At 37.6% G+C, this 25162-nt stretch overlaps 1 long non-coding RNA gene across 1 annotated transcript; it reads left to right on the top strand.

The window, feature by feature from the left end:
* Positions 1–1121: 1121 nt before the first annotated feature.
* On the top strand, positions 1122–16161 carry LOC118498489. The gene is made up of 3 exons (XR_004900974.1): positions 1122–1289; positions 8853–8855; positions 16150–16161. It is a non-coding gene; the product is annotated as an uncharacterized LOC118498489 (long non-coding RNA).
* The last annotated feature ends 9001 nt before the right edge of the window (positions 16162–25162 follow it).

Below are 25162 nucleotides of genomic sequence, written 5' to 3' on the forward strand. Positions count from 1 at the left end.
AACCTGAGGAAGAAGGTAGGAAGGTCAGAATGTTGAAGAAGTGTTGAAATAATTGTTGAGAGTCTTATAAAATTAGAGAAATGTAGTATAATTGTTGAGGTATATTAAAGACACTGCTGAGACTTGGGGTCATGAATTCTTAGTTGTTCAGAACTGTCCTCAATTAAATTGTTTTCCAGCTATTATTAATGCATATGTCTAGTAGAGAAGGTGAGAACAAATAATTAGTTTTGTATAATGTTGTGTTTCCCCAGATGAGTAGGTTGAAAGAGCAGATGAACAAAAGACTCCATGGTATTGGTAAGATATTGGTTGATAAAATGGATCATGGAATCTAAGCTAAATAATAAAAGACATAGAGTACAAAATCCTTAGAGATAGGGATAAATTTTATGGACTAACACAAATTCCAGATTAGTCTGAAGACTAGCCATGGTGGAAATGGTTAAACAAGAGATATGGAAAGAGGAATCATTGCTCAAATGTGGGGTGAGACTGGAGGTTGAGAAGTTTTATGTTGTAATATCAGAGTGTGACTGTGGTGTGGTATGGAGAAAAAGGACATGGAAAATGAAGATTTTTGTAACTCATATCAATGGATAAATATCCACATGGATCTATTTAGGACTTAAGAAAGATCCCCTAGGATGATGTTAGAAATTGGGTGGAGAGGTCAAGTGTTTAAGTGTTTATAAAATCTAAAGGAGTGACCATGATGCAGAAGATATATGTCAAAATGTATATCCTATTAATGGGAGCCTGAAAAGATCTATTTTTAAAACTTTTAGACTTCCGGCCAAGATGGAGGCATAGGTAGATGCATTTAGCCTCCTTGCACAACCAAGAGAAAGACAGAAACAAATTTAAAAACAAAAAATAAAAAAGTACTGCCAGAAAATTGAACTGTATGGAAGTCCAACAACCAAGGAGTTAAAGGAGACACATTCATCCAGACCAGTAGGAGGGGCAGAGATGGACAGCCAGGGTGGAGAGGGCTCACAGCAAAGGACTCAGAACAGGAGGTCCCATATTTGGGTGCAGATAATCCAGGAGGAACAACTTGGGATCAAGACCATGCCACCCAGGGACCCAGTGCAGGGAAATAAAGCCTCGCAACCTCTGACTGTAAAAACCTGTGGGGGTGGAAGCAGTGGGAGAAACTCCCAGCCTCACAGGAGACTTCATTGGAGAGACTAACAGGGTCCTAGAACATGCACAAAACCTCCCACCCATGAATCAGCAACAGAGGGGCCCAATTTGCTTGTGGGTAGTGAAGGAAGTGACTGAAAGTTGGCTAAGAGCCGAGCAAGTAGCATTGTTCCCTCTCTGACCCCTCCCCCACATATAGCACAAATGTACAGGGAACCAACAGTGATGGGAAGAAAACCGGCACTCAAATCAATGGTTTGGACCAGAAGGAAGAAATAAATATTCAACCAGAACAGAATGAAGAAACAAGAGTTCAAAAAAAAAAAATGAGGATAAGCTTAGGAGCCTCTAGGACAACTCTAAACGTATAACATCTGAATCATAGGGGTGCCAGAAGGAGAAGAGGAACACAAAGAAATTGAAAACTTATTTGAAAAAATAATGAAGGAGAACTTACCCAATCTGGCAAAGAAAATAGACTTCCGGGAAGTCCAGGAAGCTCAGAGAGTCCTAAAGAAGGTGGACCCAAGGAAGCACACACCAAGGTACATCATAATTACATTCCCCACGATTAAAGATAAGGAGGAAGCCCTAAAAGCAGCAAGAGAAAAGGAGAGAGTTACTTACAAAGGAGTTCCCATTAGACTTTCAGCTGATTTCTCAAAAGAAACCTTGCAGGCAAGAAGGGGCTGGAAAGAAGTATCCCAAGTCATGAAAGGCAAGGACCTACATCCAAGATTACTCTATCCAGCACAGCTATCATTTAGAATGGAAGGGCCAATAAAGTGCTTCCCAGATAAGGTCAAGCTAAAGAAGTTCATAATCACCAAGCCCTTATTATATGAAATGTTAAAGGAACTTATCTAAGAAAAAGAAGATAAAAACTATGAACAGCAAAATAATAACAAATTCACAATTATCAACAACTGAACCTAAAAAACAAAACCAAAGCAAACTACTAGAACAAGAACAGATTCACAGAAATTGAGATCAAATGGAGAGTTATCAACATGGAAAGAAAGTGAGGAAAATGTGGGGAAAGGTACAGGGAATAAGAACCATAAATGGTAGGTTCAAAATCGACAGGGAGGTTAACAATAGTATGAGAAATGGACAAGCCAAAGAATTTATATGCATGACCCATGGACATGAACTAAGGTGAGGGAATAATGGTGGAAGGGGGCTACAGGGCAGAGGGGAGTAAAGGGGAGGAAAAATGGGACAATTGTAATAGCAAAATAAATAATATATATTAAAATTGAGATACAATTGAAATATATTAATTCTAGGTATATGCCATAATGATTTAATATATGTATACATTGAGAAATGATCACCACAATAAGTTTAGTTAACATTCATCACCACATATAGTTCCAAATTTTATTCTTGTGATGTGAACATTCAAGATCTACTCTCTTAGCAACTTTCATATATACACATTTTTAACTATAGTCACCATGCTTTATATTATATCCCTAGGACTTATTTATCATGTAACTGGAAGTGCATACTTTTTGACTACTTTTCATCCATTTTGCATTCCCCTGGCCACTGGCAACCACCAATCTGTTCTCTATATCTAGGAATTGATTTTTGGTTTGTTTTATTTTCTTAGATTCCACATGTAAGTGATATCACACAGTATTTCTTTCTCTGCCTGACTTATGTAACTCAACATAATTTTCTCCAGGATCATCCATGTTGTCACAAATGGTAAATTCCCCTTTTATATGGCTGAAAAAAATTCCATTGTGTGTATACGTGTGTGTGTGTGTGTGTGTGTGTGTGTGTGTGTGTAATCTCATACACTTTCTTTTTGGAATTATTATTTTTCTTTTTTAAATTGTTGTTCAAGTACAGGTGTCTCCATTATCCCCTCACTACTTCCTCCACTCCACCAATCTTCACCTCCCACCCTTGATCCTACACTCCTTTGGCTTTGTCCATGTGGCCTTTATATGTTCCTTGATGATCCTTCCCCTTTTCCCCCCATTATCCATCTCCCCCAACCCCCCTCTGGTTACTGTCAGTTTGTTCTTTATTTCAATGTTTCTGGCTATATTTTGCTTGCTTGTTTGTTTTGCTGATTAGCATTATAGGTGAGATCATATGGTATTTGTCTTTCATCACCTGGCTTATTTCACTTAGCATAATGCTCTTGAGATCCATCCATGCTGTCATGAAGGGTGGGATCACATATTCTTTATTTAATCACCTGTTGATAGTCCAGTTTTAATTCCTGAGACTTGTTTACACCTCTTTGTCTTTGTGTATGCTATTTCTTCTGCCTAATAAAATCCTCACATTTCCAGTTGAAATAGTAGTACTTCCATGAACTCTTTCACAATCTGTGTTGGTTAGTCACTCTTTCCTCCAAATTTTCATAGCACTTTATTATAATTCTGTTGCATGACTTAGTACATTATATTCATAATTGGTTCCCAGGTGTTACCAAACTATGGATTCTATTGGGCCAATAGCATATGTTGTACTGCTCTTGCCCCTCCTGGCACATTCAGGACCTCAAATCCCTTCAGAATATGCTTCCTGCACATGAATCTCACCAGTATTTCTGTGTATCCTCAAGGTGTGGCTCAAAGCGTTTTTCAAGTTTGCTCCTTCCAGGTCCCACTGCAGGTCTGTCACCCAATACAGTTCTGCTGGCTGTTGCCACTTCCTTGTGAACTACAGTCTCCCATTTGGTACACTCCAGTGCTCTGCTCACACCTAAGTCACCCACTGGGCTGCTACTCTGTTGATCACCAGTCTCAATATGGATTCCAGCTGAGCAGCAGTTCATAGACAAAAAAAAAAAGGTTTAAATTTTGGAGAATACTGTTCTTTGGAGGAGAGAACCCTTTAAAATTTTCAAAAAGTCTGAAATGAACATAAGGGTGCTTATGTTATTTCAAATTAGTGTTTTGGGATCCTTCGGACATATTGCAGTAAGTGGGATTGCTGGGTCAAAAGGCAGATCCATTTTTAACTTTCTTAGATGGAAGCAGCCTAAGTGGCCATCAGTAGATGACTGGGTAAAACAACTATGGGATAGTTACGCAGTGGAATACTAGTCAGCCATAAAAACAGAAAGTTTTACCCATTGTGACAGTATGGATGGACCTGGAGAAAATTAGGATAAGCAAAGTAAGCCAGTCAGAGAAAGACAAATGCCATATGATTTCACTCATATGTGGAATCTAATAAAAAATTAACTAACAAGGAAAATGGGGACAGACTCATAGATAAAGAGCAGGTTGATGGCTGAGTGGAAGTGATGAGGGAATGGAGGGATTGCGCAAAAATGAAAAAGGACTCATGGACATGAACTGCAGTGTGGTGATTGCGGGGAGAGGAGGATATAAGGGAACTAAACGATAATGGGAAAAATACAATAAAAATGAATAAAAACATTTCTTAGAAACTATTCTTTTTGGTTTCTTTGGGGTAAATGAAAAGAGTTCAAACAGAACCTTTCATTCTGAGATGCTAAATCACTTTACACTTAGGTAATCTTGAACATATTGTCCCTTTCCAAACACAGGACTTTCCTGAGCCCCCTTTGCACATGGAAGAACTCTCATACTTCTCATCAAATATGATAATCATCTTTGAAGAAATACAACTCAGCCTCCCTCACCATGATGGCAACTCTTAACATAACTTTGCCAAACCATTTGGTTCCTCAGTGCTTTAGAATGCTCAGTGGTTCCTCCACTTCTCCACTTTAAAACAGGATTTGAACTTTTACCTCTACATATTAAAAAAAGACTGATTTTGAACTGCAACCTAAACTTCAATCTGATAAAAGAAAAATTCAAAATGGGTCATCATTTTTTAAAAAAATGTAATTTTATAAATATTTAAGACTAAAATATAAGAAAAAGCCATTGGATTCTGAGAAGTCTTGGTTTGAATTCTGGTTCTGTTCCTTGCCATCTGATCTGTTGTCAATAATTTCACCCCTCTTAATCACAATCTTTTTAAAAAATCTGTCAAACAGGGTTGTCTCAATGATTAAAAAGGGTAAAAAATGTAAAAAGTACCTTGTACAAGACTTGGTATATAGTGAACATTGAGGTAATATTGCATACTTTCCCATATGTTTTGTGCTAAACCATGCTTTCCTATGACTTCTACTCATTGGACTAATTTATATCACTGAAGTCTACTCTTGATAAAGCCAATCCGTCTTCCAAGTAATAAAGGGTAATCTAAATCTTAAAAAGTGTAGTCACATGGGGCAATATAAAGTATACTCATGCAACGAAGTTGGTGATTTTGTTGGGATTTTCAAAGTTCAAGCTTGTAAAACCTTTAGATAGGGAAGATGAGAGAAGCAGGAAAGAGAGAGGCCACAGGTACCTTGTGGGGCCTGTTGAGGACAGATGTTCTGTGGCTACAAACCATCCTTCCTAAAAGGAGCAAACATGGCTACTTTGTTAACTGTTGCTGTTTGGAGTAAGAATCCTTTTTATACAGTAAATCCTGAATCTCCTTATTAGGTGTGTGCAATGAAGTCATCCTAATCCTCAGACTGAGCTAAAGCAGGGGTTTCCATAGAGACAAACTGTGCTGGCTAGAATACCCTGGACAAGAGCAGCATTATATGAGAAGGCTTGGTCTATTATTCTCACACAAATAGATTCTATGCACCAAGCTTGATTTGAAATATACTTCAGGGGGTTTGGAGTTGAAAATGCTACCAGACAACCTTAGAATGTGTGGTGGTCAGAGGCTCTAGGAGCTTCATACAGATCCCTTATCATGTAGGAGCTCAAACTGTGACAGTTGAACTAATTTAATTTAGGCCTCGTTTCATTCTTATCAGGTGACCTTCATCCAAGTCCTTTTACATAGATGAAAAATGTTACACATTCTTTTACTTCTATATAAGTAGAATATTGAACATTATTCAAACAGAAAGACTTTATTGGAGAAGGGCCCTAAATAACATATACCCTTATTTTTATTACCTATCTAGACCTGCATTTCATTCTTGACTTTTATGGATCTTTCTTTGTGTCCAAGTCACTATCCTTATCATCAGCTAGGGTTTTTAGAACTCTGGCCAATTTCAATGCATTGAGTAATGTGACTGAAGCTCTTAGTAAAGTGGATGGACAAGTTGCATTTCAACATTTCTTCAGGAAATATCAATTTCTTAATTTTTAGGTATGTACAGACCTTTACCAAGCACTGAGCTCAGTGGTACTCATCAGAATCACCTGAGAAGTTTATTAAAAATTTAACTTCCAGAGGTATACCTCAGGCCTAATAAATCAGAATCAATATGGTTGATGCTTAGGCATGTGTATTTTTAACATGCTCCTCCAGTGTTTCTGATGTACCACAAAGTTTGATAACCATTGATATAATCCACCTTTTCCTTCTCCCATTTTATATAAAGAACTGAAACATACAAAGGAAATATGACTTCCTCAAGTTCACAACTATAACTAAAGCATGTTTAGAAAAAGAATTGTGGGCATATTTATAACTTTAAAAGTTCTTTTTGTCTAAAACTACATTTCAATATACAAAAGTTAGACTTGAATTATAGTAGCCAGTTCAATTAGGTCACATCTCTGAGGTTCTGGGCTTCATGTAAATCAAGGAAGCCACCCACAAAAGGGAAAAGGAACCGACTGGATAGGAGACCATATTTGCCAATGACACGTGATCAGGAGTTAATTTCTAAAATATATAAAGAACATAAACAACTCAACACCAAAAACAAAAAATGGGCAAATAACCTGAATAGACACTTTTCCAAAGAGGACATACAGATGACCAACAGACATGTGAAAAGATGAGCAATGGCAGTAATAATCAGAGATGCAAATCAAAACCAGAATGAGATATCACTTCACACCTACCAGAATGGCCATCATTAATAAATCAACAAACAGCAAGTGCTGGCGAATTTGTGGAGAAAAGAAAACCCATGTGCACTGTTGTTGGGAAAGCGGACTGGTGGAGACACTGTGGAAAGCAGCATGAAATTTCCTCAGAAAACTAAAAGTGGAACTGCTATTTTACCCAGTAATTCCAGTTCTGGATATTTATCCTAAGTATTCCAAAGCACCAATCAGAAAGAATATATGCACCCTTATATTCACTGCAGTGTTATTTACAATAGCCAAGCTCTGGAAACAGCCCAAGTGCCCATCAGTAAATGAGTGGATTAAAAAAGTTGTAATACATTTACATAATGGGATACTATGTAGCAGTAGAAAAGAAGAAACACCCAGCCTTTGTGACAGCATGGATGGACCTGGAGAATATTACGCCAAGTGAAATAAGCCAGTCAGAGAAAGACAAGTACCATATGATCTCACTCATATGGGCAATCCACTGAACAAAATAAACTGGTGAACAAAATAGAAACAGAGGCATGGATATGTGGAATACACTGAGAGATGTCAGAGTGGAAAGAGGAGGACAGGACCAGATGGAAGAATATGAAGAGATGAGTGAAAGAACATATTTGCATGATTCTTTGACAAACAACAGTGTGGTGTTGGCCAGAGGGAAGGAGGGGTAGTGCTTAGGCGGAGGCAGGTAAAGGGGGTAATAGGGACAAAGGGGGTAAATGGTGACATCTGTAATAGTGTCAACAATAAAAATAAAGAAAACAAAGACTGATGACAAAGAAATCAGGCTTTGGTAAACCTGTGCATTAATAATTTTTTAAAAATTAGGACCCTGGGGTTTATGTCTTCAAATTCAAGCCCTAAACAGTTTCAGTACTGAAGGAAGATAGGGAGTTTTGTCAGAGGAGGCTTAAAGGCCTCTGAACTTTTGCTTCAGGGAAGCCCTGAGGCCACAGCAAAGTTAATGGCTCTGAGAATTAATTGGGCTAAAAATAAAACATAAATTGTATTTGAGGTGCTTTCCCCCCCCTTTATATTTACACAGAATTTCATTAGGCATGCATTTCTTGAAAGATGAGATTAGATCTGCGTGGGATTAGATGAAAATGTACAAAAATTTGTATTCTCCCTGTAGCATTCCAGCTGCCTCTGCAGAAGACATCTCCCAGGGCTTGGGCCCTGGGTCATGTTCTTTTGAAATTTTGAGTGGGTTCAGATATTTTTCAGATGCGCCCTTTCATCCGTGTCAGAAGAACAGCTTGATTCTTTGGTTCCTCTCCAAGTTGAGGACAGATTCTATGAGGCTATTTTTATTTGTTTATTCTAAAACTTCAATCAGTGGTTTAAGAAAGATATTTTTAGTCAATCAGTAGCCAAACACACACACAAGCTTTATAGTTAAGACAAAATCCTGTATGGTGTTGCACCCCAAACTCTACTGATTTATTAGTGACTATGGTTTACTAACAACTAGGGCATCAGTGAATGACCTTCTGGCAATTTGGAGACTAGGAGGAGGAAAGGAACAAGAAGAGAGAAAGTGGCACTAGGTAGCTGAGACTGAACAGCAAGGGAGGCAATAAGCAAAAATGATTACTTGAGCTTCAAGAGTTCAACCACAGACAAAGAGGCTTCCCTCATTTTTCAAACTGACACTTATTTCAAAAGCCATCAAATTAAAATGTAGCCTTAGAAAAAGAGGATAAAATTTTCTGATCCGATGTTTTATTATAGTTGACACAAAGTCTGACTATTTCTCTTGGGTCCCATTTCCTTAGAGAGCTCCTAGTCTCTTTTGGATCTGGAGACTGTTGAAGGTGGATTCAGGCCGTAAGAAACCTAGTATTGTATATCGTTCTGAGGAAGAGATGGAAAGGTGACACTGATCCACAGCTTCCAAATCCCTCCAAATAAGGACAGATTAGGGTTATTGACCAAGTCATCTGAAGAAGCTTGGTCATAAAAACAATTGCTACACATATCCTGGTCTTTGGTAAATATCATTGCTTAATATTGTCCATAAAGTAGGCAATACTGTAGAACCTGATTTTGTTTGGAAAGGACATTGGCTGAAGAAATATAAGAAGTCAAGGTCAAATCTTAGATCTGCCATGGATCCATGATAAGATACGTGACGTTTGGCAATTCACATGACCTTTTATTTGTCCACTTGGCCTTCCTCACAGGATAGTTGAATATTGTGGTCTCCTGGGAGGTAAACAACCTGTTAGTCTAGGCCTTCCACATTTACTTACCCAATATTTGAATGTTTTCCTACCAAATAATCTGGCCCCAACTAAATCTTTTTGTTCATTCCTTAAGCATGCCTTGAGCATCCTCTTCCTCTGAACTGCACATTATGCTTCCTGTTTGGAAGGGTTGCCCCCTTTGTCTTATCCCAGTCAAAGCTTCCCCAAAATCCAATGCAAATCATCTGTTTAGAGCATATAATAGAGTAAGCACAGTCTCTTCCATAAATGGTGTTGGGAGAACAGGACTGATACATGCAAAAAAATGAAACTAGATCACCAGCTTACACCACATACCAGAATAAAATAAAAATGGATAAGAGACTTTATAAGTTGTGATACTTTAAAAATCCTAGAGGAAAAGATAGGCAGTAAAATCTCAGTGATCTCACATAGCAATATTTCTGTTGATATATCTCCTGGGCAAGGGAAATAAAGGAAAAATAAACAAATGAGACTGCATCAAACTAAAAAGCTTCTTCAAGACTAAAGAAACCATCATCAAAATGAAAAGGAAACCAAGCATATGGAAAAACATATTTGCCAATGATATATCAGACAAGGGTTTAATCTCCAAAATATATAAAGAACTTATATAGAGATATAGAAATAAAGACAAACTGACAGTAACCAGAGAGGAGGGAGGAGAGGGATAATAGGGGATAACAGAGGAAGGGCCATCAAGGAACATGTATAAAGGACACATGGACAAAGCCAAAGGGGTCAGGTTCGAAGGGGGAGGTTGGGATGGGTGGGGTTGGGGGAAATGGAGACAACTGTAGTTGAGCAACAGTAAAAAATAACTTAAACAACTCAACATCAAAGAGACAAACAATCCAATTAAAACATGGACAAAGAACCTGAAAAGACATTTTTCCAAGAAGGACATACAGATGGCCCATAAATATGAAAAATTGCTCAACATCATTAGCCAACAGAGATCTGCAAATTAAAATGACTATGAGATATCATCTCACATCTGTCAAAATGGCTATCATCAATAAATCAACAAATAACAAGTTCTGGCAAGGATGTGGAGAAAGGATAAACCTAGTGCACTGTTGCTGGGAAGGCAGACTGGTGCAGCCACTGTGGAAAACACATGCCTTTCATTGAAAAATTACTTAACTGGTCTGTGGATAACTTAGCAAAATACAGGGGTAGACAAAAGTAGGTTTACAGTTGTGGTTACACAAAGCGCAGTGTTAATAAAGCTATTGTAATAAACATAACCTGCATGTGTTTTTCCACACAAACAACTGTAATCTAACTGTTGCCCAACCCTGTACTTAATATCTCAAGTTCTCAAATCTAAAGTTCTTTAAAATGGGGATAATAATAGTCCCAGCTTCATAAGTTTATTATAAGGACATAATAAATGAAATAATATATGTAAAATTTTTAGAATAGTAACTAACACATAGCAAACATTAAAAATGTTAGCTGTTTGTATTGTTATATGAACTGAAAAGTCATATAATTTATAAGAAAAGTACACATAAATTACTATGGCTAAGCAGAGACTGTCAGACTGAATTTAAAAAAAATCAAACACAAGTATATGCTGCCTATAGAAAGAACTTTTTAATGTAAACACAGGCATGTTGAAATAAAACAATTTTTAAAATATACATCTTTTTTTAAAGATGAATTTTTTGTGTTTTTTTTTAAGATTTTATTTATTTAGTTTTAGAGAGGGAAGGGAGAGAGAGAGACATCAATGTGTGGTTGCTGGAGGTCATGGCCTGCAACCCATGCATGTACCTGACTGGGAATCGAACCTGCGACACTTTGGTTCGCAGCCCGCTCTCAATCCACTGAGCTATGCCAGCCAGGGCTAAAATATACATCTTGAGACCACAATGGAACAGAATACAGAGCCCAGAAATAAACCCAAGTCTCTATGGTCAATTAATATTTTCACAAAGGGGGCAGAAGCATAAAATACAGTAAAAATATTCTCTCCAAAAAGTGGTGTTGGGAGGTCTGATCAGTTACATGCAAAAAAAATGGAACCTGATCACCAACTCACACCATACACAAAATAAATTCAAGGTGGATACAAGACTTAAATATAAATTGTTATACTATAAAAGTCTCAAAGAGGAACATAGGCAGGAAAATCTCTGATATCCCATGCAGCAATTTTCACTGGTATGTCCCTTAGAGCAAGGGACACAAAGGAAGGAATAAAAAAAATTGGACCTCATCAAAATAAAAAGCTTCTGCAGAGCTAAAGAAAATATCAGCAAAACAAAAAGGGAACCAACTGTATGGGAAAATATATTTGCCAATGATACCTCAGACAAGGGTTTGGTCTCCAAAATATGTAAAGAACTCACACAATTTCACTCCAGGAAGACAAACAATCCAATCACAAAATGGGTAAAGGACCTGAACAGACATTTCTCCACAGAGGGCATGCAAGGGGCCCTGAGACAGATGGAAGAATGCTCAGCATCACTAGCCATCAGAGAGATGCACATTAAAACCACACTGAGGTACCACTTCACACTAGTCAGAATAGCCATCATAAACAAATCATCAAACAAATGCTGGAGAGGTTGTAGAGAAAAGGGCACCCTAGTACACTGTTGGTGGGAATGCAGACTGGGGCAGCTACTGTGGAAAACAGTATGACGTTTCCTCAGAGAATTAAAAATGGAACTGCCTTTGACCCGGCAATACCACTGCTGTGATCATACCCTAAGAATCCTGAAACACTATTTTAAAAGAATCTGTGTATCCCAATGGTCATAGCAGCACAATTCACAATAGCCAAGTGCTGGAAGCAACCTAAGTGCCCATCAGCAAATGAGTGGATCAAAAAACTGGGGTACATTTACACAATGGAATACTATGCAGCAGAGAGAAAGGAGTTCCTACCATTTGTGACAGTATGGATGGAACTAGAGAGTATTATGCTAAGTGAAATAAGCCAGATGGTGAGAAACAAATACCATATGATCTCACCTTTAACAGGAACCTAATCAACAAAACAAACAAGCAAGCAAAATATAATCAGAGACATTGAAATAAAGAACAAGCTGACAGTAACGGGGGTGGGGGGTGGGGAGAGGGATAGTGGGAGAAAATAGGGGCAGGTCCATCAAAGAACATGTATAAAGGACACGTGGACAAAGGCCAAAAGCAGTGGGTTTGAGGGTGGGAGGCAGGGATGGGTGGGGTTGGGGGGCATGGTGGGTTGAAAATGGAGACAACTGTACTTAAACAACAATAAAAAAATTAAAAAAATAAAATTTACATCTTGCAATCATTAATAAAAATTATGTGTGTAGAGTTTAGAGGAGAAATATTCACTAGAAAGTGATGGAGAAGGGAAAAATTATAATGGATGTGATGTTATTTTAACTGGTCCTTGAAAGATAGGCACAACATTTAGAAAGAGAAGAAAGTAAAGAACAGGGTTTGTTCTGGAAGCATTCAATATTATAATAGTTTGGAGTAGTGTTATTATATAGAGAAGCATGGTTACATTCAGCTGAGAAGATAGTTCACTACCAGATTTTGAAGGACCTTTGAATTGTAGGATAAGGTATTTGATTCTTCCTAATGGTGGTATGGAGCCATTGAAAGCTTTTGAACACAGGAGTAATATGATTAAAATGATATTTTATGATCATTGTTCCAATAACTATGGCCAGGAATTAGGAGGTGACTGTTGAAATGATCAGGAGGAGAGGCAAAGAACATCTGAATTAAAACAAAGTCAATAACAATGGGGGAGGGAGACGGGAAGGGCTGGGGTGGTGGGGAAGGGTCAGGGGGAAGGCAGAAAATTATACTTGAACAACAATAAAATATTTTTTAAAAAGAAAAAAACAAAGTCAATATACATGGAATGAGGGAATTCAAGGGATGATATGATTATGTAAAGGTAAAAATCTACAGATCTTAAACACTGAAAAAACTGGGATGAGGTGATGGAGGAATATATGATTCTCTGTTTTTTGAGACTGGAGTGCTGGTAAGAGTGATAGTGCCATTAATGTATTAGAGAAAAATAGAAGAGGAATAGGGGGAGATATGTTCCACTTCTGTTCAATTCGGTTTTGTTTTAAGGAACACTAGATGGATGCTAAAGACTGTTAACTCTAATCCTCATATACATGGATTTAAATCTTCTCTGTAATGTATTCTGCAAGTTGCCGCCATGCGAGTGCTCATCCGCCTGCAGTGACAGGCAACTCAGTACTTCTCAGGGCAGAATATTTTCCCTTTAACAATCCTAATATCTCTTGTTTCTCTTAAAATGAAGTCTGTCTGTTTAAAACTCCTACATATTTTTCTGACATATGTAACCACAGGGATTAATAAAATTTTGTCCATTCTGTAATGGAAGTTCTTTACATATTCGAAAGTATCCATGATATCTTTAATCCATTAATGTCTTTTTAAAAATTCCCAATTCAATTTATTGGGGCAACATTGGTTAATAAGATTATATAGGTTTCAAATGCACATTTTTGTGACACATGGTCTGTATATTTCATTGCCAACCACCCAAAGTCAAATATTCTTCCATGACCACAATTTGACAGCATGAATGTTCTCTCCCTCCAAGACCTTGGGGCAGAGTATATAGGGCCTTAGATCTTAAAAGCACCTTAGTCTTCTGGAAAAGTGCATGAACATTTAATTCAACAAATACTCTGTGTGGGCCATGGGGCAGAGTCATGAAAAATCCACTGCCCTCAAGGACCTCCTACTCTAATAAGAAAGGCAAATATTAATTGAATGAATTATAATACAGAGTGATAACCACAAAGAAAAGAAAAAGATTCATAAATACATCTGTGGTGGGAGGTGGAGACATTAGATCAGGAAATGCTGGAGGAAGTAAAGTGTACACCAAAATTTGAAGGATTGAAGAAAGACTAGGGGTGAGCAAGCAGACAATGGGAGTAAAGAGTATTTTAGAAAGAAAGTACATTGTTTACTAAGGTTCAGGGAAAGAAAATAGTCAAGGATAACTTCAGTATTTCTAGCTAGGGTGGCTATATAAATAATGATTTTATTAAACAAGATGGGGATACAGAAGGAACAGATCTAGCAAGTGGGAATGAAAGGTAAATCATAAATGAGTTCCATTTCAAACATTTTAAGCCTCAGGGACACACACAAACAAGGATTGTTGTACATGAAACACACATATAACACTGTGTGTGCACTTGCATGCATGTGTCTTTAAGTGGCCATTTTCCAAGTCCACATCATTCCCTTCTATCACACACACTCAAACTTCAAGGGTCTATACCTTGAAGCCATACTTTCTAAAATGTGATAATTAGATCATCTGCATCAGAATCAGTAAATCACCAGTTAAAGCAAGAGTTCTGGGCACCAACCTTCTGGAAACATTTTGGAAAATATATCCTTAGGGAGTAGGTTTTATAATCATCCATCGCAAGACATTGTCATCCTCACACTTTTTTGATGCTTCATGGTTACCCATGGAATAAAATCAGAGAAAATAAGAACTGGAATAAACTTTCAGGATTATGCTAGTGTAATCTTTTCATACTCAGGTGGAAACCAAGGCCCGCAAAGGGGAAATAACTCACCCATGATTATATACGAATAAACAATGGGAGAGACTAGACCAGGACTTAGGTCTTCCATCCCCTAGACTGGTCTTCCTGCAGGACTTGGAAATCTGAGTACAAACATCTCTGGTGATTGCTGAATCCATATTCTACTCTGTTCCAGAATAAATATTTAGACCAGGTGATATCCAGTATCAGAACCATTTTGAGCTGATAATAGCTCTGGTTATTCAGCTCCCCAGCCTGTGTTTTCTCTGAAGTACATGTGAAGTAACAGATTTGTATCATCTCCTTTAGTCCTCTTGACTATTTATCTTCACTTGTATTCTATTCTAAACTCTCATCTTATACCATATACAAAATACTTTTTGTATACTTATACCATATACAAAATAGATTATGGTAGATTATAAATGTCACTCCAAACACAACTTGAAATACAGTCTGTCTCATTATTTTCTCTCAAGTTTTCATTTCTAGCTACATGGTTTACTCTTCACATCATCAGAAATTTGCCTTGAAAACTACTCATTGTTGTATGTTGTTTTTTTTTATATCCGACAATTAGCATTGCTGCCACTTAGTTTATAAACACAAATTGCCTTACACTGTACAAAAACTGTGAAACAGATTTTTGAAAGAAATTTTCCTTTTCATTCTCTAATGGGCACTAGCTCAAATCAGTCATGGAACTTTGCACATTTGGTTGTTCCAAGTATTAAATATTGCAACGAAGTGCCTCTAAAGTATAGTTCAATTGGTAGTTCATACCAATGCTGGTATGAATGTCAATAAAGATACCTGAAAAGTCTCAAATCTAGACATCCAACCTTGCCCTTCTTTTCACCAGGCCCAGCCCAACATTTTAGTGTGAGTCCAGTAACATTGTAATAATTATCATCTTTTCTGTGATACCTGAGCAACAATTGACACAAAGATTCTCAGCACCCTTCTTTCTCTGCAAGAGGTGCTTGTTTAAGAAAAAATGACCACTAAAACTGCTATAGATTGAATTTTTGTGGTTACCAAAAATTTATATATTGAAACCTAATCCCCAATGTGACAGGACTTGGGAGCTAATTTTATCATGACAGTGGAGCCCTTATAAAAGAAACCCTATAAAACAGAGCTCCTGGAGGCTTCTGGTGAAGATGGAGGCATAGGTAGACACACTGTGCCTTCTTGAACAACCAAAAGGACAACAAATTTAAAAACAAAAAACAACCAGAACTGACAGAAAATCAAACTGTATGGAAGTCTGACGGCCAAGGACTTAAAGAAGAAACATTCATCCAGATTGGTAGGAAGGGCAGAGATTGGCAGCCGGGTGGAGAGAACTCACAGAAAGGCAGTGGCTGGAGAACTGGGGTGGGCAAGGTGGCAGCTGGAGGACCCGACGAGGCAGTGTCTTGCAGACTGGGCAGTCCCACATTTGTGTGCAGATAAACTGGGAGGAACAACTGGGGAGTGAGACAGACCACACAACCCAGGGTTCCAGTGCAGGGAAATAAAGCCTCATAACCTCTGACTGAAAAAACCTGTGAGGGTTTAGGTGGAAGAAGAAACTCCCAGCCTCACAGGAGAATTTATGGGAGAGACCAACAGGGTCCTAGAACATACACAAACCCACCCATCTGGGAATCAGCACCAGAAGAGCCCAATGTGCTTGTGGGTAGCTGGGGAAGTGACTGAAAACCAGCAGTGGGTGGAGCAAGCCGCACTGTTCCCTCTTGGACCCCTCCACCACATACTGCATCACAAGGCAGCAACGTGGGTTGCCCCGCCCTGATGAGGAACTAGGGCTCTGCCCCTTACTACATAACAGAGGCTCTAAGACAAAAAAATTTATCCCTAATGAAAGAACAGTTCAAATCTCCAGAAAAAATACAACTAAGTGACAAAGAGTTTGCCAACCTATCAGATGCACACTTCAAAACAATGGTTATCAGGATGCTCCAGGAACTCACTGGGTGCTTCAAAAGCATAAAAAAGACCCAGGCAGCAATGAAGGTTGCATTATGTGAAATTTTAAAAAAAATCTACAGGGAATCAACAGTGACAGGAAGGAAACCAGGACTCAAATCAATGGTTTGGAGCAAAAGGAAGAAACATTCAACCAGAACAGAATGAAAAAATAATAATTCAAAACAATGAGGAGAGGCTTAGGAACCTCCAGGACATCTTTAAATGTTCCAACATCTGAATCCTAGGGGTGCCAGAAGAAGAAGAGGAAGAGCAAGAAATTGAAAACTTATTTGAAAAAATAATGAAGAAGAACTTCCCTAATCTGGCAAAGGAAATAGACTTTCAGGAAGTCCAGGAAGCTCAGAGAGTCCCAAAGAAGCTGGACCCAAGAAGGAAGACACCAAGGGACATACATTCCCCAAGATTAAAGATAAGGAGAGAATCTTAAAAGCAGCAGGAGAAAAAGAGACAGTCATCTATGAAGGAGTTCACAAAAGACTATCAACTGATTTCTCAAAAGAAACCTTACAGGCAAGAAGGGGCTGGAAAGAAGTGTTTAAAGTCATAAAAGGCAAGGACCTACATCCAATATTACTCTATCCAGCAAAGCTATCATTTAGAATGGAAGGGCAGATAAAGTGCTTCCCAGAAAAGGTCAAGTTAAAGGAGTTCATCATCACCAAGCCTTTATTATAAGAAATGTTAAAGGGACTTAACCTGTGAAAAAGAAGATAAAAAATATGAACAGTAAAATGACAACAAACTCATTGAACCTAAAACAAACAAACAAAAAAAAACAAACAAAAAACAAAGTAAGCAAATGACTAGAATAGGAACAGAATCACAGAAATGGAGATCACACGAAGGGTTATCAGTGGGGGAGTGGGAGGGGCAGAGAGGGCAAAAAGGTACAGAGAATAAGTAGCATACATGGTAGGTAGAAACTAGGCAGGGGGAGGTTAAGAATGGTGTAGGAATGCAGGTGGGAAGGGGTGTGCAAGGTGGAGGGGAATAAAGAGGGGAAATGGGATAACTGTAATAGCATAATCAATAAAATATATTTTTTTAAAAGAGAGAGCTCCCTAGCCCTTTTCACCATGTGAGGATACAGCAAGAAGACAACTTTCTTTTTTTTTGGGGGGGGGTAAAAACTGCATTTCTTTTATTTTATTTATTTATTTATTTTTTTATTTTAATCATTGTTCATATACAGTTTTCTCTTTTTTACTCCCAATCCAGTCCCCCCTCCCACCATCCCCACTTCCCTCCCATTACCACCCTCCCCTTAGCTTATGACCATGTGTCCTTTAAGTTTGTTCCTGTGAACCCTTCCCACTGTCCCCTTAAATTCCCTCTTCTCTCCCCTCCAGTCACCATCAGCCTGTCCTCTATTTCAGTGATTTTGGTTATATTTTGCTTGTTTCTTTGTTTTGTTATTTAGGTTCCTGTTAAAGGTGAGATCATATGGTATTTGTCTTTCACTGCCTGGCTTGTTTCGCTAAGCATAATGTTTTCCACCTCCATCCATGCTGTTGCAAAGGGTAGGAGCTCCTTCTTTCTTTCTGCTGCATAGAATTCCATTGTGTAAATGCACCATAGTTTTCTGATCCATTCATTTGCTGATGGGCATCTTGGTTGCTTCCAGCATCTAGCTATTGTAAATTGTGCTGCTGTGAACATTGGGGTGCATAGGTTCTTTTGAATTGGTGTTTTAGAATTCTTAGGATAGAGTCCCAGCAGTGGAATTGCTGGGTCAAAAGGCAGATCCATTTTTAGTTTCCTTAGGAAGTTCCATACTGCTTTCCATAGTGGTTGTACCAGTCTGCAGTCCCACCAGCAGTGCACTAGGGTCCCCTTTTCTCCACAACCTCTCCAACACTTGTTGTTTGTTGCTTTGTTTATGATGGCCATTCTATCTGGTGTGAAGTGGTAGCTCATTGTGGTTTTAATTTGCATCTCTCTGATAGGTAGCGATATTGAACATCGTTTCATGTGGAAGACAACTTTCTATGAACCAGGAATTATCAAATATATTTGGTATATTCATCTTGGACTTTGAGCCTCCAGACTGTGAGAAATAAATTTTGTTTTTTAAGACATCCAGTCCATGTATTTTGTTATAGAAGCCCAAACTGACTAAGTAAATAGCAAACAATCAAACATAGTGGGATCAACATTACTGCACTCCCCTGAGCTGTCCAGGCCCCCAGCAAGATTCTTCTCTAATCCCATTCATCGGGTTGCCTCCACAGTTATCTTTTAAAACTGGTATGAATTTCTCCATCTAGAAATATGGAGTGCACCTACTTTTTCCCCAGTCTTCCCAGTATTTAAAATTATACACTCATGACATTATATATAAAATGAACATAAGAAGAGATGGAATGTTGAAAAGAAGTAGGCAGACTGGTTAGGGACTGCAAACACCTAGGAACAAAATCCTGATGATTTTCCTCAGTTTTCCTTTTGCCCCATATATCCCAAATTTGACAATAAGAAGCAAACAACCCACCAATGCCAACAGGTATAGACCAAAAGTCCAAATAAAAGTCTGCTCTTGCTAGCCAAAGGACTAGAAAAAGGGAAGCCTAGGAAGACTGATACTTTTTAACATCTCTACTCCAGCCAAATACCACAGAAAAAACTACTGCCACCATACCAGCAAGGAACAATTGGGAAACCCAGACTTCCACCCTTACTAGGCTATGTCAAGGCACTCAAACACCCCCTGCCAAGGAGGCAGAAGCTTCAGTAGGGATTCAAGACTTTTATTACTACTGAGAAGTACTGAGCATCCCAAGCACTACCTATCAGTGAAGACAATGTAGGAATCTTGGATTTACACCTTCACCTGGTGAAAACAGGGTGCCTCTCCTTCCCTCTCCCTTTTCGAGTGATATCAGAGGAGGCCTACTGGATAGTCAGAACATTCATCACTGCTGAGCAGTAACAAGGGCAATGCGTGTGTTTCATCAGGGGAAGCCATATTAGGAGCCATAAAAATACATTTTTATACTTGCTAACCAAAGAAGTATCAATGGAGGCCTAGAGGGGAATCAGAACTCTCATCTTTGCCAAGCAGTAATGAGTAATTCCAGTTCCTCTGCTTCTGTTGGTTGTCAGTGGGGATCTAGTGAGGAACTTGGATTTCTAATCCCAACTGACAGTAATGAGGTAGCACATTTGTCTTTTCTTCCTAGAGCAATGTCAGAAGAAACAACCTAATATAGAAAGTTTAAATAAGATCCAGAATTTTATAACATAATACCCAAATTGTTCCCGTTTAAATAAAAAAAAATCATTCATCATTGCAAGAAATAGGAAGATCTCAGACTAAATAAAAACTAAATAAATTCCAATACAGAGATAACAGATGTTAGAGTTATGAGACACAGATTTTAAAGCAGCTATCATAAAAATGCTTTAATGAACAATTACAAACACACTGACAAGTGAAAAATAGAAAATTTCAGAAAAGAAAGTTTCAACACAAAAGAGAAGCTATATAGAATACCCAAATATAAATTTTATCACTGAAAAATACAATAACCAAAAATTTTTTTAAAAAAACTCAATGGATAGGCAGACTGGAGGAGACAGAGGGAAGAATCAGTGAAATGGAAGATAGAAAAATAAAAATTAACCAATCAGAAGAACAGTAAGTAAATCAATTGAAAAAAAATGAATAGAACTTCAAGAACTTCTGGGACAATAACAATAGGCCTAACATCCATGCAATCAGAATTGCAAAGGATGGGCAAAGGAGATCTAGGTTGAAAAATAATTTTAAAATAATTAGTGACCAGAGGGCAGGGGGGGAGAAGTAAAATGGGGGAAAGAAGGGGAAGGGTCTAGTCAAGGAACATATACAAAGGACCCATGGCAATGGACAACAGGGTGAGGACTGACTGAAGGAGCAGGGAGGGGGGCAGGGGAGACCAACAGGGGGAAATTAGGACAACAGTAATTAAATAACAATAAAAATAAAAGTTAAAAAATAATTATTGAAAACTTTTCAAATTTCTCAAAAGATATAAACCTACAGATTACAGGAATAAAGAAAATTTAAAATAGAATAAATCAAAGAAATCCACACCAAGACTCAGTCACAATTCTTAAAATTAAAAACAAAGAAAAAAATCTTGAAAATAAAACAGACAAATTACAAATTACTGGTAAGTCAAAACAATTCAAATTATAGTGGATTTCTCATTAGAAACCATGAATATCAGAAGGCAATTGCATAGCATTTTTCAAATGCTGGGGAAAAAACAACTCAGAATTCTATATTCAGTATGAAAATATCCTCAGGAACAAGAGGAAAATCAGGACATTCTGAGATAAGGACAACTAAAAAGGTTTGACATCAGACCAACTCTATGAGAGTAGCTGAAGTAATTTTAAATTTTTTATTGTTGTTTAATTACAGTTGTCTTAATTTTCCCCCATTGCTCTGCCCTGCCCTACCCACCGCCCCTCATCTACATTCAATCTGCCTTCTCTTGTCGTTGTCCATAGGTGCTTTATACATTTTCCTTGCAAGGAATTTCTAAACAGAGAAAGAAATAAGCCAGACAGCGAAAGACAAATACTATATGATCTCACCTATAAGTGGAATCTAATCAACAAAAGAAACAAGCAAGCAAAATAGAACCAGAGACACTGAAAAAGAGAACAAACTGACAGTAACCAGAGGGGATGGGAGAGAGAGATAATGGGGAAAAATAGGGGAAGGGCCATCAAGGAACATGTATAAAGAACACATGGACAAAGCCAAAGGGGATAGGTTCGAGGGGGGAGGTAGGGTTGGGTGGGGTGGATGGAAATGGACACAACTGTACTTGAACAACAATAAATATATATATGTATGTGTATATATATATTTTTTTAAAGTAATTACTGAAAACAAAGAAAAGAGAGAACCTAAAACATTAAGAAGAAGAAATGGTACTCAAAGATATGGATAGTTAGAATGTCTATTTTCTCTTGATATTTTAAAATTATACGATGTCTGCCCAGGAAGTATCCAGCCATGTACTATGAAAAACAGGGACATTTACTGAAGAAGATACAAGATACAAGAAACATTGTACACAGGAAAATGATGTCTCAGTCCCCTTCAAAGTAGGCACCTTGGGACCTTACACAGTTCTCCCAACTGCCATCAGCTGTCCCATCATATTTTTCTTAATCTCACTGAAATCTCTTCCCTTTCAAAGGTGATTTCAGTTTTGGGAAAAGCCAGAAGTCACAGGGCACCAAATCTGGGGTGTTGGGGAGCTCAGTCACCTGGGTGATTTGATGTTTCACAAAAAACTTTGCACCAGACATGGTGCATGAACAGGTACATTGTCATGATGAAGCTGACAATCGCTAAGATGAAATTGCTCATAGTTGTCGCCATTTTCATTGTATCGTATCTCTCAACCAATGAAGAAGATTGAGGTAGTACTCCTTATTAATTGTTTGGCCTGGAGGGGCGTCCTCGTGATGGACAACACCTTCTCAATCAAAAAACACAGTTAACACCCTGGCTGGGGTGGCTCACTGGATTGAGCACTCACTGGCCTGCAAACCAAAGGGTTGCTGGTTCAATTCCTAGTCAGGGCACATGCCTGGGTTACATGCCAGGTCCCCAGTAGTGGGGGGTACAAGAGGCAACCACACATTGATGTTTTCCTCTCTTTTGCCCTCCCTTCCCTTCTCTCTGGAAATGAATAAATAAAATCTTAAAAAAACCCCACAGTTAACATGGTCTTGATCTTGCTGCAACTTTGCTGTACTTTCTTTGGGCGTAGAGAATCAGGTGACTTCCATTGGGGCAACTGGGCCTTCATTTGCAGATCATAGTTATAGACTCTCAATTCATCTCTGGTTATGACCTTCTTGAGGAAATCTGGTTCATTAGTAGTGGTTTGAATCAAGTCATTACAACTGCAGCACAAAGCTCCTTCTGCTCTGCTAGCAGAAGCTGTGGAATGAATTTTGTCACAACACATTTCATGCCAAGACCCTGCATCAAAATCTTGGACACAGTAGTTTTTGGAATCCCCAGATCAGCTTCTAGTTCCTGCAATGTTAGTTGCCGATTTTTGTTGATTGCAGCCCATATATGTTCAACATTCTCAGATGTTCTGCTTGTTGTAGGTATTCCAGAATGTGTATCACTTTCAATAGATTTTTGACCATCTTTGAAATGTTTGTGCCATGCTTTTATTTGCACTGCACTCATTGCATTGTCCCCAAAAGCCTTCTGAATTATCCAAATTGTTTCTGTGGAGGAAGGTTTAAGCTTAATGCAAAATTTGATGTAGATTCATTGCTCTACTTGCTTAGTCATTTTGAATGTGATGGCCACACAGTACACATGCTCACTCTATGGTGTCTACCACTCCCACTGACTAGTACAGTGAAGTCATCATTGTTCACACATGTGCATTCCAGTGCACTATCTTTGTCTACCAGGTCACATCAATACTGCGCAAACTTTTCTCGTTATATTAACAATGGCTGGACTTTTTCCAGGCAGACCTCTTATTTGATATTTTAAACAAAAGTTACATTATCTGATGTTCTTCTGATGTGGTTTTCAATGTGTGTAGAAGAAATACTAAACACAATTATACTTTAAATTAGGTAAAATAAGCTGGTAGCATGACAACAACAGTAGATTGATGTTTTATATATATAGATATAAAATAATACAAACAATAAACTAAAAAGTATAAAAAGTAAAATAAAGTAATATTTAACCACTATAAAGCTATACAAAGAGATAAACTCAAAACTCTATGTATAAATCAACATAAAATTTTAAAGAATGCTCACATAATATAAGAAAGAACAAATAAAACAAAGAAAGATAAAAGCAGAAAGAACAAAGAGAAAACCAAAAGTAAAATGGCAGGTTTGAGCCCTAATATTAACAATTAAATTAAATTAAGTGTCCAAAACACATAGCTTAAAGTTAAAAGACAGAGGTGCCCCTGGCTGGCGTAGCTCAGTGGATTGAGCGCGGGCTGCCAACCAAAGTGTCGCAGGTTCGATTCCCAGTCAGGGCACATGCCTGGGTTGCAGGCCACGGCCCCCAGCAATTGCACATTGATGTTTATATATCTCTCTCTTTCTCCCTCTCTTCCCTCTCTAAAAATAAATTAATAAAATCTTTAAAAAAGACAGAGGTTGATAAAGTACATTTAAAAACACAAATTAATTTCTGTCTGTAAAATAATCACTTCATACTTCAAATATAATAATAGAAACAGTACAAGAGTAAAAGGATGGAAAAATATATACCATGAGAATATTAAGAAAAAAAATCAACAGTTACTATGTCAATATCAGGTAAAGTTCACTAAGAGCAAATAATTAAGACAGAAAAGGACATTGTATAATGGTAAAAGGCATGACCCCCAAAGAAAACACAGCAATTAATATGCATGCAATAAACAACAGAACCATAAAATATGTAAAGCAAAAATTGATAGAACTGAAAGAGAAATAGACAAATCAAAATTATGGTTGGAGATTTCAATATTCCTTTCTCACCAGTTGACAATACAACTAGACAGGAAACCAGTAAGGTATAGAAAATTCAACAGCAATACCAAACAACAGGTTGACATAATCTATCTATCTATCATCCATCTATCTATCTATCTATCTATCTATCTATCTATCTATCTATGTATCATCTATCTATCATCTATCTATCTATCATCCATCCATTTATCTGAAACTCCTCTTAATAATAGAATACATATTCTTTATGAGTGCCCAGGAATGTAAAACAAGATAGACCATACTTTTGGGACCAGTAAAATCCTAAATAAATTTAAAAGAATTGAAATCATACAGATTATACTCTGTGATCACAACAGAATCAATCTAATAATCAATAACAAAGATAACAGCAAAGTATCCAAATATTTGGATACTAAGCAACCCACCACTAAATAGTACATGAATCAAATAAGAAGTCTCATGGGAAATTAAATAACACATTGAACTAAATAAAAATTAAAATTCAATAGAGCAAAATTTGTGAAAAACATCAAAACGGTGCTGAAAGGAAAATTTACTGTGCCAAATTTATATATTGGAAAAGACGAAAATCTCAAATCAATAATTTATACTCTCACCTCAATAATCTAGTAATAGAAAAGAAAAATATGAGCTCGAAGCCAGCAGAAAATAGGAAATAATGAGCATAAGAGTGAAGTTCATGAAACTGTAAGCAGAAAAACAGGGAAAAATGTAAAGGATAAAAATCCAGTAATTTCAAAAGATGAATAAAATTGACAACATCTAGCAAGACTGACAAAAAAGAGAGAAGACAGAAATTACCATATCGGGA

This window comes from Phyllostomus discolor, chromosome X (genome assembly GCF_004126475.2).
Source record: "Phyllostomus discolor isolate MPI-MPIP mPhyDis1 chromosome X, mPhyDis1.pri.v3, whole genome shotgun sequence".
NCBI lineage: Eukaryota > Metazoa > Chordata > Mammalia > Chiroptera > Phyllostomidae > Phyllostomus > Phyllostomus discolor.